Source organism: Neopsephotus bourkii, unplaced genomic scaffold, assembly GCF_033783945.1.
Source record: "Neopsephotus bourkii isolate Nb327-2 ecotype Australia unplaced genomic scaffold, CSIRO-AGI_Nbou_v1 NB_168, whole genome shotgun sequence".
Taxonomy (NCBI): Eukaryota; Metazoa; Chordata; class Aves; order Psittaciformes; family Psittacidae; genus Neopsephotus; species Neopsephotus bourkii.
The window spans coordinates 15,743,265-15,759,621 of record NW_026900684.1 but is presented as its reverse complement, the minus strand read 5'-3'; positions in this window follow the sequence as shown (position 1 = coordinate 15,759,621).

The following is a 16,357-nucleotide window of genomic DNA, read 5'->3' as shown; positions in this document are numbered from 1 at the left end:
ACAGAAAACCGGTTTCCAGTACGTTAATACTGGACGTGTTGGGTCCATACATTGTAATGCTCATGATTATGTGTGTACTTGAGCTGTTTAGAGAAAGTTGTCTTGGCCAGGTGAGATAAGGCTGAAATGAATCCCCAAACTAGATGGGTTGTCCTCTAGATCCACTCTCTAAAGTAACATAAAGAACAGGAATGAAGGTTAGAGAGCTGGGACAGCAAGAATTATGAAAGGGGGGCTCTGGGCCTTTACTTTCTCTGTTTAACATGTCAGAAACAGCATATGTCATCTATTCATCAAGGTTAGGTTTGTTTTTCAGTTTTACAAATACCATCTATGACCAGTCCTCCTTTGTAAAGACAACCATTCCTTTTGTTAATACTCATGAGAAAATCAGTGACCACCGGAAATCAGTGGATCAGTGAAATGTGGGAAACAATTAGTAGCTTATTGAATAAACACAAAACAAATAAATAAATGGAGCTTCATATACCCTTTCAGAAAACTGTAGCTTTCTAACAAAAGTATGCATACTGTTCATAATGATTTGCACTACAATGCTTTTTGTGTAGCCCAGCTGCTGTGTGAGACATTTCTCTTCCATAAGAAAATGTAGGTACCTAAATCCAGGACTAAGTCTGTAGCTTGGCTGCTACACACAAGCACTTACTCCCTCATGAAGTGGTGTGGGAAAGTATTAGGTAATTTAGAGCTTTCTGAAAAAGGAGCTGTGGCAAGAAGCAGAGGTGTGAGAAATCGCAAGACAGCAGTGGAAGTTGTTGGCCAAAACCCATCAGAAGAGAGGAGACTGATCAAAGAGAAGTTCTCAGAGAGCTGTGAGTACAGTACTGCATCCTTGTGCTGAGCAGAACACTTATGCACTGTACTGCAGGCTCCTGGTGAATTGGAACAACGGGTATTGGAACAAGAGATGAATAATGTAGATCTCAAAGTAAGCAATTCTGCTGTGTACTGGCACTATAAAAATATGATGCAAAGAGTTGGAAATGGAAGACTGTTCAAACCAGTGTGTCAGTGCCAGAATGAGCTTTGGAGAGAAAATACAAAGCAGCATATTGAAGGAAAGATTAAAAAGTGGGGCATTTACTAAGCAGTGGGGCACTATGTGATCAACCTATACATAGGAGCTGAAGCTTCTATCTGCATTTAGATAGGGCAGTCTGAAAAAAGTGGATATGCTGTGTCTGAAACACCTAGAAATAGTACTTACGAGTACAAATTTGACCAAGAAGTAGGAAAACTAGTCTTAAGACATGCCTGCTAGGTGAAACATGGCACTAAAGATCTGTGGTGAATAATTGTTTAACTGATAGCATGGAAGGCTTTTCTGTTTTCTGTTTATTCAAGTGAAATAATTATTTTCAGGCAACAGGGTTGAATTAAACAAGTTGGTTTTGAATGTTCTTTGCAGCAGGGTACTTTCGGAGGGTTGTTTTGGGTTTTTTGTTGTTGTTTTTGTTTGGTTTTTACTGGGAATCCCAAAGGATTCTAAATATAGATGGTGGGGATATGAATCAAAAATGCTTTCCTCTCTGCTCATTGTGTTGTCAAGATGAAAACAATTAATTTAAAGGGAAAAAAGGCAATTTAAATCTAGCTGCAAAATGTAAATTAGTCAATCTAGTGAAACCTGGTTCATGAAAGTGAGGTGAAAATAAACCTGGAGTTCCTTTAGGAACAGTAATGTGTATCTATATGTGGAAGAACAGAATACTGTTCTCCTGATTAGAAGGAAGTAACTGCAAAAGTATTATAGTAGTACTGGAGTATTACTATCTTGTTTACTTTAAAACTTGCAAAGATTACTGCTTTGTAAAAGCCCGACTGGCTTTTACAAAGTGGCTGCGATACTTTGTTGCCTGAGCCTGGCTTCCATTAGCCCGGATGGCGCAGCCCCACAATTCCTTCCTAGGGTCTGGCAGCATGTAGTGCTCCCCTTTTCTCTCATTCTCTACAAATCGTGCTTCTGATCTCCAGACTGCTAGGTTCAACTCCTGTGTCACAAGGGTAGCGGAATAAAGGCTCTATTTGTTCCTTTTTGTATTTGCAAAAGCAAAATGAGGAAAATTTATAGTTTTATTTAAAAGGCAAAAATAAATGACCCTTTCCCATGCAAAGCAAAGTAATGATAGCGAGTTGGAATCAACAGCAGGAGCTGGATAGGAATCTTTTCCCTGTTTGGGTAGCCTTCTCACATGAGTGCTTCCCATACAGAAACATTGCTGGATTTCTCAATTTTTAACATTCCTAGAGAATCTGTTTTAGAGAAAAGGGTCCTACTCTCTATGCAGTGTAATGCCAGGACTTGAATGCAGCGTAGCTTATGATTTAGGGTGTTCTAGTGCTGTAAGATATTGATGGGTGAAACCCTACATAGTTAAGTCTCCCAAATATGGGAGAGGATTTCTAGCTTCCTTATCAAATATAGACTCAGTAATGGGCTACACAAGAATGGTAATCCCTGTGACTGTTGTGCAGTAGAAGCTAGACTAGCCCACTTACAAAAGTAAAGCATAATTTTAAGCCAGTTGCTCTGATTTGCTTGTGCTTGAGCAGTAGTAGTAGGTTAAGCTACCTCTGTGCTATTTCAGCCTTATACTATTTAAGCTTTTTTTTTTTTTTTTTCCATTTTAATCTCTTCTGTAGAAAAACAGGGGATAACCTATTGTCTGTGGAAATTACCTGGTTACGGACAGTGGCACACAGCCTTCTGAAACCTGTTGACCATTCAAACTGTAATAACTAGCAGATATTTCTAACTTGTACTAGGGTTTGGATGGGAGCAGGGCAGGAAAGAGGTGTCTAGACACAGTACTTTGACACTTAGTACTTCCTAAATTTTAACAACTATATTGTGAATTGGCATATAGGCTGTTGCCAGCACTTGTCAGTCTTCAGTGTTGGGAGTTTTCCCCCTAGATTTGTTAGCTTAGTTTCTGTCTTACCTTTGTCACTATTCTTTGCTTACACCAGAGATTTGAAGAAGTCTTATGCTGAGTAAACCCTCTAATTTTTTAACGGTAACAAGACTTGTACCATATGAAGATGAGGGGTGAAGAAATGAGATCCTCTGCTCAGTTGGTAGCTGTTCTTAGGGTGAGTATTGCCCCATGTAGCTAATGCTCAGGCTTAAAAACTGTTGGCAAGTCACAGTGGGTTAGATTGTTATCTAGGGCTAATCTGTAGAGCAACATTATATAGTTGCTTATTTGATCTTCAAGATCATATTAGCACCACAGATGTGACTATTCTGAATGATAAATGGGCACACAGGAGATAACAACTGGGAATGGAGAAGAACTTGCTTGGAGAAGAACCTAAGTACTCAAGTATACTTCCCAATGAAACTTTTTGTCGTGTTTTTTCAGCTTATGCCATTTCTGATCCTTCTTCTACCAACTCATTTCTTAACACTGACTTCTCTTTTGAATAACATTGGAAATGACCCACAAGTATTTACAATATGTTTTAAATTAATCATGTCACATTAGAGAGAGAAACTGTAATTGTTTATAAAAATGGAATTATTCCTCTCTCTCTTTTCCATTTTAATAGTATGTGATAAAAAAAGAAAACAGGAAAGTCAAATTTAACCATGCTGCTGTAATTACTACTGACCCAAATTCCTAGAATACTCGTCACATAACGCAAAGGTATCTGGAAACTCTTTTTTCATTTTTAATATGGCTTCTGTCATACTTAAAAGATATGTAGCCATATCTGATAAGTGTATTGTACGTCAGCTGAAGTAAGTTTATCCTAGCTCTGAAGTTCTGTTTCCCCTTAGCATAGTCCTACAAAGCTAGGGAAAAAAAAAGGGACCAAATTAACACAAAACAAAAATTACTTAGGTGACAGAAAAGACTTCTGTAGAGGGTCAGGTCACCATTGCTTTGAGCCATTGGCAGAAACTGGTTGGTGTTTTCAAAAATGATGTAAATTAGTCTTTTTCCGTGTTTAGAAATCAGTATAACGTAGGTCAGGTGCAGATTTTTTCTGCCTATTTCCTCACCAGCCTACAAAGATGGGAAATGGCTTGAATAAAGGCAGCATTCGGCTGGCCAGAGCACCTCATATGATATAACGCATCCCTCCAGGTAATTGTACCTGACAAGTCAGTTACTTCTGATGGTAACATCTTCTGTAGGTTTTGGGGTATGCAGCTGTAGGGAAAGTCCTGCTACAAGTTTTAAAATTAATTTCTATTTTGCTTAGGAAAAAAGTCCATGGCACAGAAATGCAGTTTTGACATCAAAGTGCTAGGTGAGCACAAAATAATTCTTCACCTTAGCTACAGCCTTTCTGTGTATTACTGTGTATTAAATCCTTAGTAAAATAAGTTGCAATTAAACATTAATATTCCAAATGCTAGTTGGCTTGCAAATTTAGATTTGGCAAATGGATTTGGAAGTGACAAGGCAACATGCACCTAAGGAAGCCTGGGTACTGAATTTAGTGGTAGACTTGCATCCCAGGCTTCACTCTGTGCATGGGGAAGGATGCTAGGGAGGGAGGAAGATAAAAAAGAAAAAGGAGGAAGGTTGGGAGGACGTGTGTAGGTACTTTAGTTAATATTTTGACTTACATAGGCAAGATGAAGGGAGATCTCCTGTAGGTTTTCCTTCTGCAGAAGCTCCAACAGCTGGAGCTGTTTTACATAGGAATTGATCAACAGTAAACAAAGACAGACTAGAGATGCTGTTAAAGCCTTATCCACAATGGGATAGCCATCAATTTTATGATCTGCCTAAGCTTTCAGAAGACCAGAAGGAGCAGGATTTTTTGATTGAGAAGCTGCATAACTACAATGCTTGGAGACAATTCTTATAGAAATCCAGTCCCCAGAATAATTTGAATTGGATAGAGCTATCTGGTCCCCTAACTTGGGAATAGGGTTTCCTTGCTTCCCCCTCTAGAGATGCCTGAGCTAACTCTTGTCAGATTTGTTCACATTCTTACACAAACAATTAATGAAGAGTTTAAGTTGCACAGAGCTAAGATATCTACTAGGAACAGAACAGGACCCATGTACTAGTCTCAGGCCACTGCTGCTATGTGGATTTTGCCTGAGAAATACACCTCTCTTTCCTGGTGGGCAGTAGAGGGAGCTGAGCAGGGTGGTGCTGAACACAGGCAGGAATCGTCTGACACTACAAACTAGCCAAGTATAATTGCAGGCCCTAAATGTATCTACCAATACATCTAAATCCCATTTAGTGCATAACTTGATTCTGCATCCTGCAGACGCAGTAAGTTGCACATCAACAAACACTCAAATGATTTCTCAGATTGTTTGCTTCACTGTGATGGAAACATCAGCATTCTGCTAGTACAATATGAAAATCAAGTCTCATTTTCTACTTCAAACTCTATAAATCCTCACATCCCTTTCCTTGTCAAAGAAAACTCTTAAATGCATTTCTTACTCCAGCAATGTTTTAGGAAACTGCATTTATTCACATGCCTTAGGTTATTTTATTAAGCATCTGAGTATTATTGCTTAGAACATTAGCACTAGAAATCAGGATAAAGGCATTTTCATTGATTACAATAACATGTTTTATTAATGGAAAGCTCCTGTATGCTGCCAAGAAGCTTAAACCATTTTCAATATTAAAAAAAAAAAGGCACCGGAGCTGCAAAATTAAGTACAAAATTATCCTTAAAAAGAAAAAGCTAACTGACCCAGTGTCACAAGCCTCTAAGGAAAGAACCTGCAGAAATACATACGGTAGTCCTTGCATAATACCTACCACACATTAACTAACACTGCATGCAGCATTTCCTTCATCATTTAATTACGGTTATTGGTACACACACACAGAGCTCTAGGCAATGCTACAAAACAAAAACCTGATTTTACTACTTTTTTTGTAATAAACAAAGCCAACTTAGCAGAACCTGTATATAGTATTTCACACATTGAAACGGTCAAGTTATGGCCTTTGGCTTATGTATCCTTCAAAGAGAATGGGACAAACTAGAGAGGATGAACAACTTGAGTTACATAGTCACTCATTTGTGAGAATATTTTATCCAATATCAAGTTAACAGGAGGAGCCCAGATTAGTATCCTTAATATCTTGGCTCCCACTTGCATATTTCTCAGGACTATACACTTGTGTGTTTTTACTGTTGAATGCTCTGTCCCTATCTGCTGTAACTCGAAGGTATGATTTTCATTATTTCTTTGCAAGCATGGAGAACAAATTCACAAGGAGACCATCTGTTACTGTGTGGTGCTGTACATGCTTAGCTGTCTTCTGCTGTACAATACACAAAATTAAATGTCATCATTGGCATTGCAACTGACACAGTAAAAATGGCAGAAAGAGATTGAAATGAAAGTTTGTACCAAAGCTTTAATTTACATATGAAACACAAAGTTCTCTTCTGGAAACTGATGGGGTATGCTTCCCTCAGCTACAGACCTCAGACCTTGCTCTAAACCAAGCGCTGTTCAAGTAACTCTTGCTCTGCTGACCTGCGGCTTCTTTCATTGTAGTGATAAAGAGTAAATTGTGATCATTTCATATTTCAAGTACTGAAGTGTTAAAAACATCGTTTATATGGAATAAGAAAGGAAGCAGTGGTACTATTGAAATCCTGCCATACCACAGCATATCATGCAATCTCAGGATAGCTAACTTGCAAGGTGCTCTCACCATCGGTAGTTTTTCTCCATCCCAAATAAATATTCTTTTCAGACATTTACAATAAAAACTAAGTTCAGTCAAAAAGCCACACAATGAGAAAGGGCTTCTCCTTGTCAAGCTATGAATCTCTTATATTGCATCAGCATGCCCATGGCAAGTGAAGACAGGTATCACACACACACGAAAATAATTATGGGAAAAGAATGACCTCCCTTAGGAAGTATGCGAACATAGTAAAACTGCCTATATCCTCTCAGAAATCAATAACATAATATTTTGGCATATGCTACATTTACAGTTATCTTAGTGTACCTTTTAGCAACCCACCAAAAAATAATGTTAAGATGCGATCTGTGAAAACAGAATTTCACCATAAGCATTTGTTTTCTGCTATTGAGACATATGGATAATGCTTCGCATTAGAATACACCTACACAGAACTGTTCCACAAGCTAGCAGATAGATTAAAAAAAAAAAAGGCAGTTACTTTCAGATAGATATACTTTTCACAAGTGTTGTTTCTATCTCTCACCTTCTTAGAAAAATACCTTCCCACTACATGAACATGTGTCAGGTAGGATTATAAATGTTTCATTATTATTTTCATAGTGAAAGATTGCATTCAGATACATTTGCTTTTAACGAAACCAATGTTCTCTTTTTCATGTTCTTCTTTCCTTGGCCATTTCCTCTCTCATTTGTTGTTTTTGGCTACACATGCAAATCCTGAACTTTTACTTCACAGCGTGTAATAGGTGACAGAAACATCCAAACTGAAATTACAAACTGCATTTGGTGATCAGTGTGCTACTGTTAAGTCTTTGTTGTAGAGCTGGCTACAATACCCAAGGAAGGATGTCAATTTAGCACCTTCCTTCCCAGTCCTCCTTCCTGACAGAAAATAAGGCAAGATTTGCCACCAGCAGCCTTAGGGCCTTCCTCTTACACTGCAACTGCTGGTCAGGCAGGCATGAGCAGGCAAGTAACAGTGACTTTCTGGGCTGGAAATAAGAGACTGAAGTGTGGCACAGAAAGCACATTCAGTGCCAGACACATCCAGGCAGAGAAGATGGAAACACATCAAATGAAGCCTCATACCTCACCCACACAACCAGCTTTTGCTCAGATCCTTATGATTTTGAGTTCATGGATTGTTACTCAGTCTTTGACTTCACAGTTACTTTTCTGAAAGACTGAATTAGTTCCATGGGAAGTCATACTTTTCTGGGAGGTATAGGCATAGGCTAGAACAGACCAGTTCACTGCTCCTGAGGCACTGAGAATGCACTGGATTAATTACATTAAAAACATTAAGCTATTTCCCTGATGAAAAGATATTGTGGAGTATGTCAAGCTGCAGCCACCACATCTTACAGAAGGTTTTAAACACTGCCCCTTGTTTTAAACAAAGAAGAAAGAACAAGCATCCTATTCAATACACACAAGGCCTATTGCCATATGTATTTTATGAAACCTACAATAGCAAGTTAGAAAATCCATTTGGATTTTATTCTGGTGCTTCTGAAAGTCTTTGTCAGCTCTCAGTTGAGTTTCTGCACTTACTTGTGGCTCCAGCCAAAATGAACATCTAATTTTGCAAACGTCTTTATTTTGGTATAATTTGTTCCCTATTAAGAAATCAGTCAAACAACAGACCACTAAACAAATCCATTAGGTGTTGATGAGACCCTCACAATAGATTTTTTAACCCTGGTAAACTGTAATTTCAGATCACAGTTAAGTAATTCTGGGAACCTAATAAAATGAATTACTGATATACTGATAAGACAATGCTGCAGTCTCTTGCTCCATAACCATGAATAGCCTTTACACCATGAATGGAAAACAGTCACAGAACCCTTTGATATCATTCCAGTAAAGCCTCACCACATTCAAAGCCTCATAAATTCTGTTACTTGAAAAGCAACAGAACATACATTGCTTGCAGTAGAGGAGGTGCTGGAAAGGGCTTGGTTTCAAGAACTTTTGTAGAGTGAGTTACAAAACCAAAGGTAAATCTTCCCTTCACATCCATTAAATATCAGAGCACAAAACAGTATTCTCCAATTCCTGTCTATGCAGCGGCATGGTATTTCCAGCAAAGATGGTGAAAACAAAATCATGTGGCAGGGGAAAAAAGTAACTAAAAAGCAGCAAGAATTGAGATTTTATTTCCTTGATTTAATGAAATGAGTAATCAAAACTGTTGCAGAGATTTGATTCTGAACAAAATGCAAGATGGTAGGCAAGAAATTGTAACGTTTGATATGCTCAATGTAGCGGATGATTCATTCTCATTCACCATATTAGAGTCCTTTTTTCATTTAGTTATCTGTGAAACTGCTATTTCTCTGCTACTACCACCTGAATGTCTGTTGTTATCTGTGGCTAACAACAAGCCTATTACAATTGTGTTTTCCACAGTATATTTTATATGCTATCTCCTGGGGGGGTGTGTTTAGTAAACTTGTAAAAATAGAGACAACTTCCCTAATTACAGAAAAATGTTTGCAAAAGAATCATTCAAACAAAAATCTTCAGAAACCTAGAAGTATTTGAATTTCCTTACAGATTTTTACTGGTATATCTTTTGATACAGCTGATGCACAAAACTACTTCAATGGTACCTACAATAGATTCTGAATATTAATAGTCCTATCATTTATTGGATGCTTGTTTCTAACCACTTTTATAAAAGCTTTTATAGGTAGGTGCTTAATATGAAAAACAATTCATAAAATTGTCTTTTGCAGCTTTAAGTATCAAACATGCTACCAGGGAAGTAGATTCACCTTCTGAACCAGCATGCAAAAGAAACAGACATAACACAGAACTGAGAGCAGAAGGATCTCCAAGAAGTCATACACAGAAATTATTTTCTCTACATCTTTTGTTGCTTTCTATTCATTGGACAGGCAGGCTGCCAGACTTGAGGGGTTGCTGCTACACTGTTCCCTACACCTGAGGCTTTCATTCAAGAAGAAATTCACACATTGCATCACACAGTAGCTTTTGCTAATGAACTCTATCTATAAATCAAGGTTCATTTATATTCAGAAATCTCTAACATTACAGACATTATCTATACTTGATGTATTTGTGCATACACACAGGTGCACAAGACAAAGCAAAATCCACCATTTGGGACTACAGTGCATCAGAAACAGACAAAATCCAAAGCTTCAGTTCTGACATGGAATTTGATTGATGGTAGCCTGACTGCTAACTTGATGCTTGTCTGAGGTAAAAATCACTTTTCAGGCCTGCCCTACTCTTTGGATTTGCATACCTTACATGTCCCTGTAGAACATATTTTATACAGTGGCCCTTTATGTAGTTTTATGTAAGGTTCCAAGGACATGGTTGTACCCCCCCCCCCCCCTTTTTAAATTTAATTTGGTCAGGTTAATCTTTAAAGTTTACTTTGTTCCAAAGAGTCTGTAAGGATGGATGTTTGCTTACAATGTTTGAAAGCTCTTACCCATTTCCTTATTTGTGCAGGGGAGAATAAAACAAAAAGTAAGTATTATTTTAATGAGATATTCCCTATATTTTGAAGAGTTGCAAACATTGCTGTCACTGTGGCATAAGTCAAACCATACACCAAATGTTTCACAATTTGTAGTTTCCTTTGCTAAGCATAAGGATCATCTTTGAGCATAATACCTTATTCTGTCTGGAGTTCAAAACACTCTTCTAATATGTTAAGCCACTTCCCACAAACTTCGCTCTCAGGAAGTTTGAATTGGCTGCTTTTCCAAAGAGGTTTGAAGGATGCCAGTGTTCTCAGCTTCGTAAACTCAATGTGAACTTGTATTCATGTTTCAGATCAAATGAAGGGCTCAAGTTTGCATTTTATTTTTTAATCACTGCAGTAGCACTTTGGAATCCAAATATCCAGTTCTTATTTTTTTGTTTGTAATTGCTCATTCTCAGCTTTTGCCTAGTCTGTCTGCCAGAGACATCAGCTTTTCACAGCAAAACTAGGCACACACAGATATTGCATTTCTAAATCAGAGGCTGGGGATGAATTCAGAAAAGCTCCATCATAAGAAAAAACCCAAATATTAAGGATAAACTGAAATAGCTGATGTAAAGTAGTCTGTCCAAACACTTGAGCAGATCCACTCAAATATCTCATAAATTTAATTATCTTTAGATTATACTTATTAAAAATACTATTCTGAGTTGAATAGTATACCAAATAGTGGTGATAGCAGCATCAATGTACTTTCCTTAGCTCTGAAGGAAAACAAACGAAGCCAGCCAATGAACCAACTAGCAGAAATACAAGAAATACAAAATTTATCTTGACTCAATCTTTATCCCAAGGACTCCTAGAACAGCATCAGTTCAAAAGTAAATTCTGAAGTACAACCATTCATGGATATAAAAAAAACCTCAATTTTTACATGTACCCTACACAAATAGAGAGCAAAACAAAACCAATAATAAGAAAAAGCTTTCGATGAGTAACTAACAGTCTTAGGCCCACATTCGAGCTCTGCCCTATGGATCACCTCTCAGGCTGTAGATCTGAGAGAGGGTGGTCTCAGGCCTAACCAAAGACAGTTTGTTATAATCTGCAGGTGACTTTTTCTTGAGGATACCACTGACATTTGCTTCCAAGCTTTAATCTGTGCTCATCACTGTAATATTAGATGCATACTGGACTATTTCCAGGAAGAGAGTAGTCATTCAAACAATCATGGGAGCCACTGACTGAACAAGTGTCAGATCCTTTCGATACATAGGCTTGTCAGCCAATGGGGCCATCATCTACATAAAAATACCACAAAGCAGCCGTAGTTCCTATTTCAGCCGTGAACTAACTGAAGACAGTTGTGGCTAACATCTATAATCACCTACTGAATTATATTCCATGCTTTTACTTTTTACAAGAGCAAGGAGTCCTGAATTCCACTCTCCTTTGCACCTTCTGAAAAAAAAGTCAATCGGAATCAAAAGTTCAATCCTGAATACAGGATTTCCATTCAGTCACTAGATATAAATCCTAAAAATAGGGGCTGGAAAAAAAATCAGAATGAAGAAGGTGCACTGAGCCAATGCTGCTGCCTGCTGATGGTCAGCTGGTGTACACAGCCAAGTGAACTTTTGGAGACAGCATAACAAACTCCTCTCAGTGACTGGAAAGACAAGCAGTTAAGCTGAATATGTTGCTTTTGCCTTCATGCCTCACATGCACGAGACACCACCCTGGCAGAGCCAAAGTATGCATCTTTCGGAAACATATTTAGCAAATTAATTACAGCACAGAGCAACAGATGTCTATATTGTAGAAATCAGACAGAAAGCCTTTCAGAAACCTGAAGTGTCTCCCAGATTACTGCATTATTCAAAGAACTGTAGGGGATAATGTTTTACACATTTTCTGTGTTTATTCAGTTGAAGGGTTGGATGTTCGGGTGCTTTAAGAAAATGCTTTAGAAGAAATGAAAAGGAAACCTTAGAAGTCTTCAAAGAAACACTGCTACTACTGAATGTAAAACAGCGCTATAAACCAGTCACAAACACATCATTTAGAAGTTGTTTTTCATGACGGAGCTGCACTACAATAAATATTCTGGACAGTAGATGTCCTAATTGTAATTTGGCAACATGCTTTGGCTGCACCAACCTAGTTAAATAAATTGTCAGACTTATTAAGTAAAATCTGCCTTATAAGGCAAAGAAAACACTTCAATTTGAGATGTGTAATAAGCAACACACATATACTATTAGGTTTTGGTTTTGAGATAAACGCAAGAAATGTGACCCTGCTAAAAGTGCCACAGTTTTGTTTTTGTGAGGTTTTGCTTGTCTTAATGAAACGGACAGTTAAAACACCCCTTAACTGCGTTAATGGGATGTTCCCAGTCAGGAAATTTATGCATAAAATGGATGAATTCATTTACCAGATGAAAATAACAATACAGTTAAGCAGATCAAAGATAACCTCCATCACTAATGAGTGTTTGAAAGGCAAGTCCATTATGCTATGTAAACACAAAGGTCAGATAAGCCTTTTTCTATATAAACAATAGCCAAAAGTGCTCCAAGAAACTGAGAGCCTATAAATTTGAGACAATATATATAAATGGATTCAAATTGTCTCACTGTTCATCCAGTCGATAAATCCTACCCTCAAATTCAAGCTTTGTTGGCCAAATAAATGGAAACAGTGCTTTTATTTACTCTACTTTAAGGGAGAAAAAGGTAAAACAGGAGCAAAGTTTCAAAACTAAAAATAGCTTTAGGTTTTTAAAAAATATAAACCAGGGAACTGAGCATATTTGGACAGCAAATATGAGGACTGGTTTTAAAGAAACACATGCAGTAGGTCTTAAAATAACTGACTTCTTTACTTAGTAGTTTTGCTTCACTGTTTTTCCAGGCTATTTTGGAAACTTCTGAAATCCATCTTCTCTGTAGAGAAGAAATTTCAGTTGCGAGAGAAAAAAAAAGAAGACAACTTATTCCACCACTGCACAGGTCTTTTCAATGACAAGAGACAAGCTGCAGCATATTCAGAGTGTCAGCTTACTATTCTCTAAAATTATTCCATATATCCAACAGAATTTAAGCAGGATAAAAACGTCACAGAAATAAACAATCGCTCACAGTTTGAAAAGTCTTTGCTCCTGGAAAATGCCAGAGATGCCAAAACATCAGAAACAGTTCAGAAAGCAAAAATTCAATTAATTTATTCCTGATACAGGAACTGTAACAAGGGAAGAGTCAGATTTGTTGTCTGACACATCTGAGAAATACAGAATGGAGGGGGGAGAGGGAGGACGCATCAAAGAAAAATGTATTTTAATACACACCATCGAATTATTAAAAAAAATAAATTGAAATTAATGTCAGAGTTGGTACTAGATTTCAGACAAAGATTTTGGGGCCAGGAAAGTAGTGAAACTGCTCAGAATAGATTAACATCTAAGCCATTATGTGCAGCTACTGACAGAACTTCAGTTTAAAGCTCACACCAAACGTGTATTAGTCAGCATATCTTAAATGAAACTGTTTCTGTTCTGCACCGCGGCACTGTTTGACTACATCTCTCCATGCAAGTAGCTGTAAGAATTGTTAACTAAAGCAAGGCACAGTTTGAAAGAGGAATTACCGTTACTGGATCTGAGCAAGGTCACTGGGATCCTTTGTTTTGGAGCCAGGCTAAATGAAACCACACAAGTGGGCCATGTTACAATGTCTGTTTGAATACCTACATATTTTGGATGCTAATTCAGAAGACAACCCATTATAAAATAAAATTAGAAAATGTAGGCTGCAGCTTTTGGACTACAAACATCAGGTTATACTCAGTGTAACCAGTAACAAGTGGTGTCCCTCAGGGATCGGTGTTGGGACAGGTCATGTTCAACATCTTTGTCGGTGACATGGACAGTGGGATTGAGTGCGCCCTCAGCAAGTTTGACGATGACACCAAGCTGTGTGGTTCGGTTGATATGCTGGAGGGAAGGAATGCCATCCAGAGGGACCTTGACACGCTTGTAATGTGGGCTGATGCCAACCTCATGAAGTTTAACCATGCCAACTGCAAGGTCCTACACCTGGGTCGGAGCAATCCCAGGCACAGCTACAGGCTGTGCAGAGAAGAGATTCAGAGCAGCCCTGCAGAGAAGGACTTGGGGGTGTTGGTCAATAAGAAAATGAACATGAGCCGGCTTCACTGTGAGCTTGCAGCCCAGAAAGCCAACCGTATCCTGGGCTGCATCAAAAGGAGCGTGACCAGCAGGTCGAAGGAGGTGATCCTGCCCCTTTATTCTGCTCTTGCGAGACCTCACTTGGAGTATTGTGTGCAGTTCTGGTGTCCTCAACATAAAAAGGACATGGATCTGTTGGAACAAGTCCAGAGGAGGGCCACAAGGATGATCAGGGGACTGAAGCACCTCCCATATGAAGATCGGCTGAGAAAGTTGGGGCTGTTCAGCCTGGAGAAGAGAAGGCTGCGTGGAGACCTCACAGCAGCCTTCCAGTATCTGCAGGGGGCTATAGCGATGCTGGGCAGGGACTGCTTATTAGGGACTGTAGTGACAGGACAAGGGGGAATGGGTTAAAACTTAAACCGGGAAAGTTTAGATTGGATATAAGGAAGAAGTTCTTTACTGTAAGGGTGGTGAGGCACTGGAATGGGTTGCCCAGGGAGGCTGTGAATGCTCCATCCCTGGTGGTGTTTAAGGCCAGGTTGGACAGAGCCTTGGGTGGCATGGTTTAGTGTGAGGTGTCCCTGCCCATGGCAAGGGGGTTGGAACTTGATGATCTTAAGGTCTTTTCCAACCCTAACTATCCTATGATTCTATGATTTCAGGCTGGTAAACATTATCATCCAAGATGAACAGATTGAAGGGGACTAGGGGTGATGGAAAAGGGAAACCTTTTCCTTTACTGTCCTCTATGGTCATGTCCTTGCAGCTAAACAGCTCTCTCTTTCAGTAAGTCACATGACAGATGTTAGCTGTTAACCCAATTTAAAGTATTTTTGTTTCTTTTCCAGTACATTCTGATCAGCAGCATGAACCACAAATAGTGCTCAGCAATTGGCAAGTGACAGATGCCCAAATACCACAATTTTCATCTCCTTTCAATATCCTTGACTCATGCATCCTGTCTGAGCGAGCTAATGTTAGTTTCCTGATTGCAGTGTGCCTGTACCCTTGGACTCTCAGCAAGGTCTTGAGCCATCCCAGGAAGCTCGCTCTTCCTCTCTGGACTTCCACTGTACTTTTAGTGACCATCTCTCAAAGCCACCTTGTTATGCCAAGTCTGATCTGGACTCTGGATTTATGCTGCTATAGAAGTCCACTGTTTTTCCTCTAATTTTAAAACAGCTCTAGACCATCACATAAAAATAACATTCAATTCTGACTTTATCTGACCTCTAAGAAGAAAATAAGCTAACACCACCAGCAGTGAGACTACCATTATTACAGTATTGCATTCTTCTGCTTGAACAAAATGCCCCCGAAACAGATTTGAAACAGAATAGACACGTTCCTTCTTTGTGAGGCACTCACATCTTTATTTCCATGTTACTCTGAAATTCTCCTCTCCAAACTATTGACTATCATGTTCTATATACTGTAACAGTGATTTTACATTGCTTAAGATCATCTATATTTCTGCAAGTATAAAGATGAAGTGCAGTGAGGCTTAGTCCAAGGTGACTGAGCTGAGCTTTGAAAGTAAAAGGATGTCTGTAGAACAGAAGGAAAAAAATGAAGGAAAAGAAACAACCCAATCCTCAAACAAACAAAAGAAAAACACCAAAAAGGAAAATGGGAGATTTATTTTTAGCTCTATTTCAGGAATATCAGCTAGGAACAGAAAAAGAAGAACAGAGTTGCAAGGCAGAAAATTTTCATGAGCAAGTAACCTAGCTGTGTGTTGTGGTTTAAAACCAGTCAGGCAGCTCATTCACTCACTCCATCCCTTCCTTCCCTCCCCCTACTGCCGGAGGGACAGAGAGGAAAATCAAAAAGAATGCAACTCCCACGGGTTGAGATAAGAACAGTTTAGTAACTAAGGTATAACACAAATCACTACTGCTACCACCAATAATAGTAATGATAAAGGAAATAACAAGGGAAGAGAATACAACACCTCATCACCAGGCGACCAATAACTCACCCCCGAAGGCCGACCAAGCACCGACCGATACC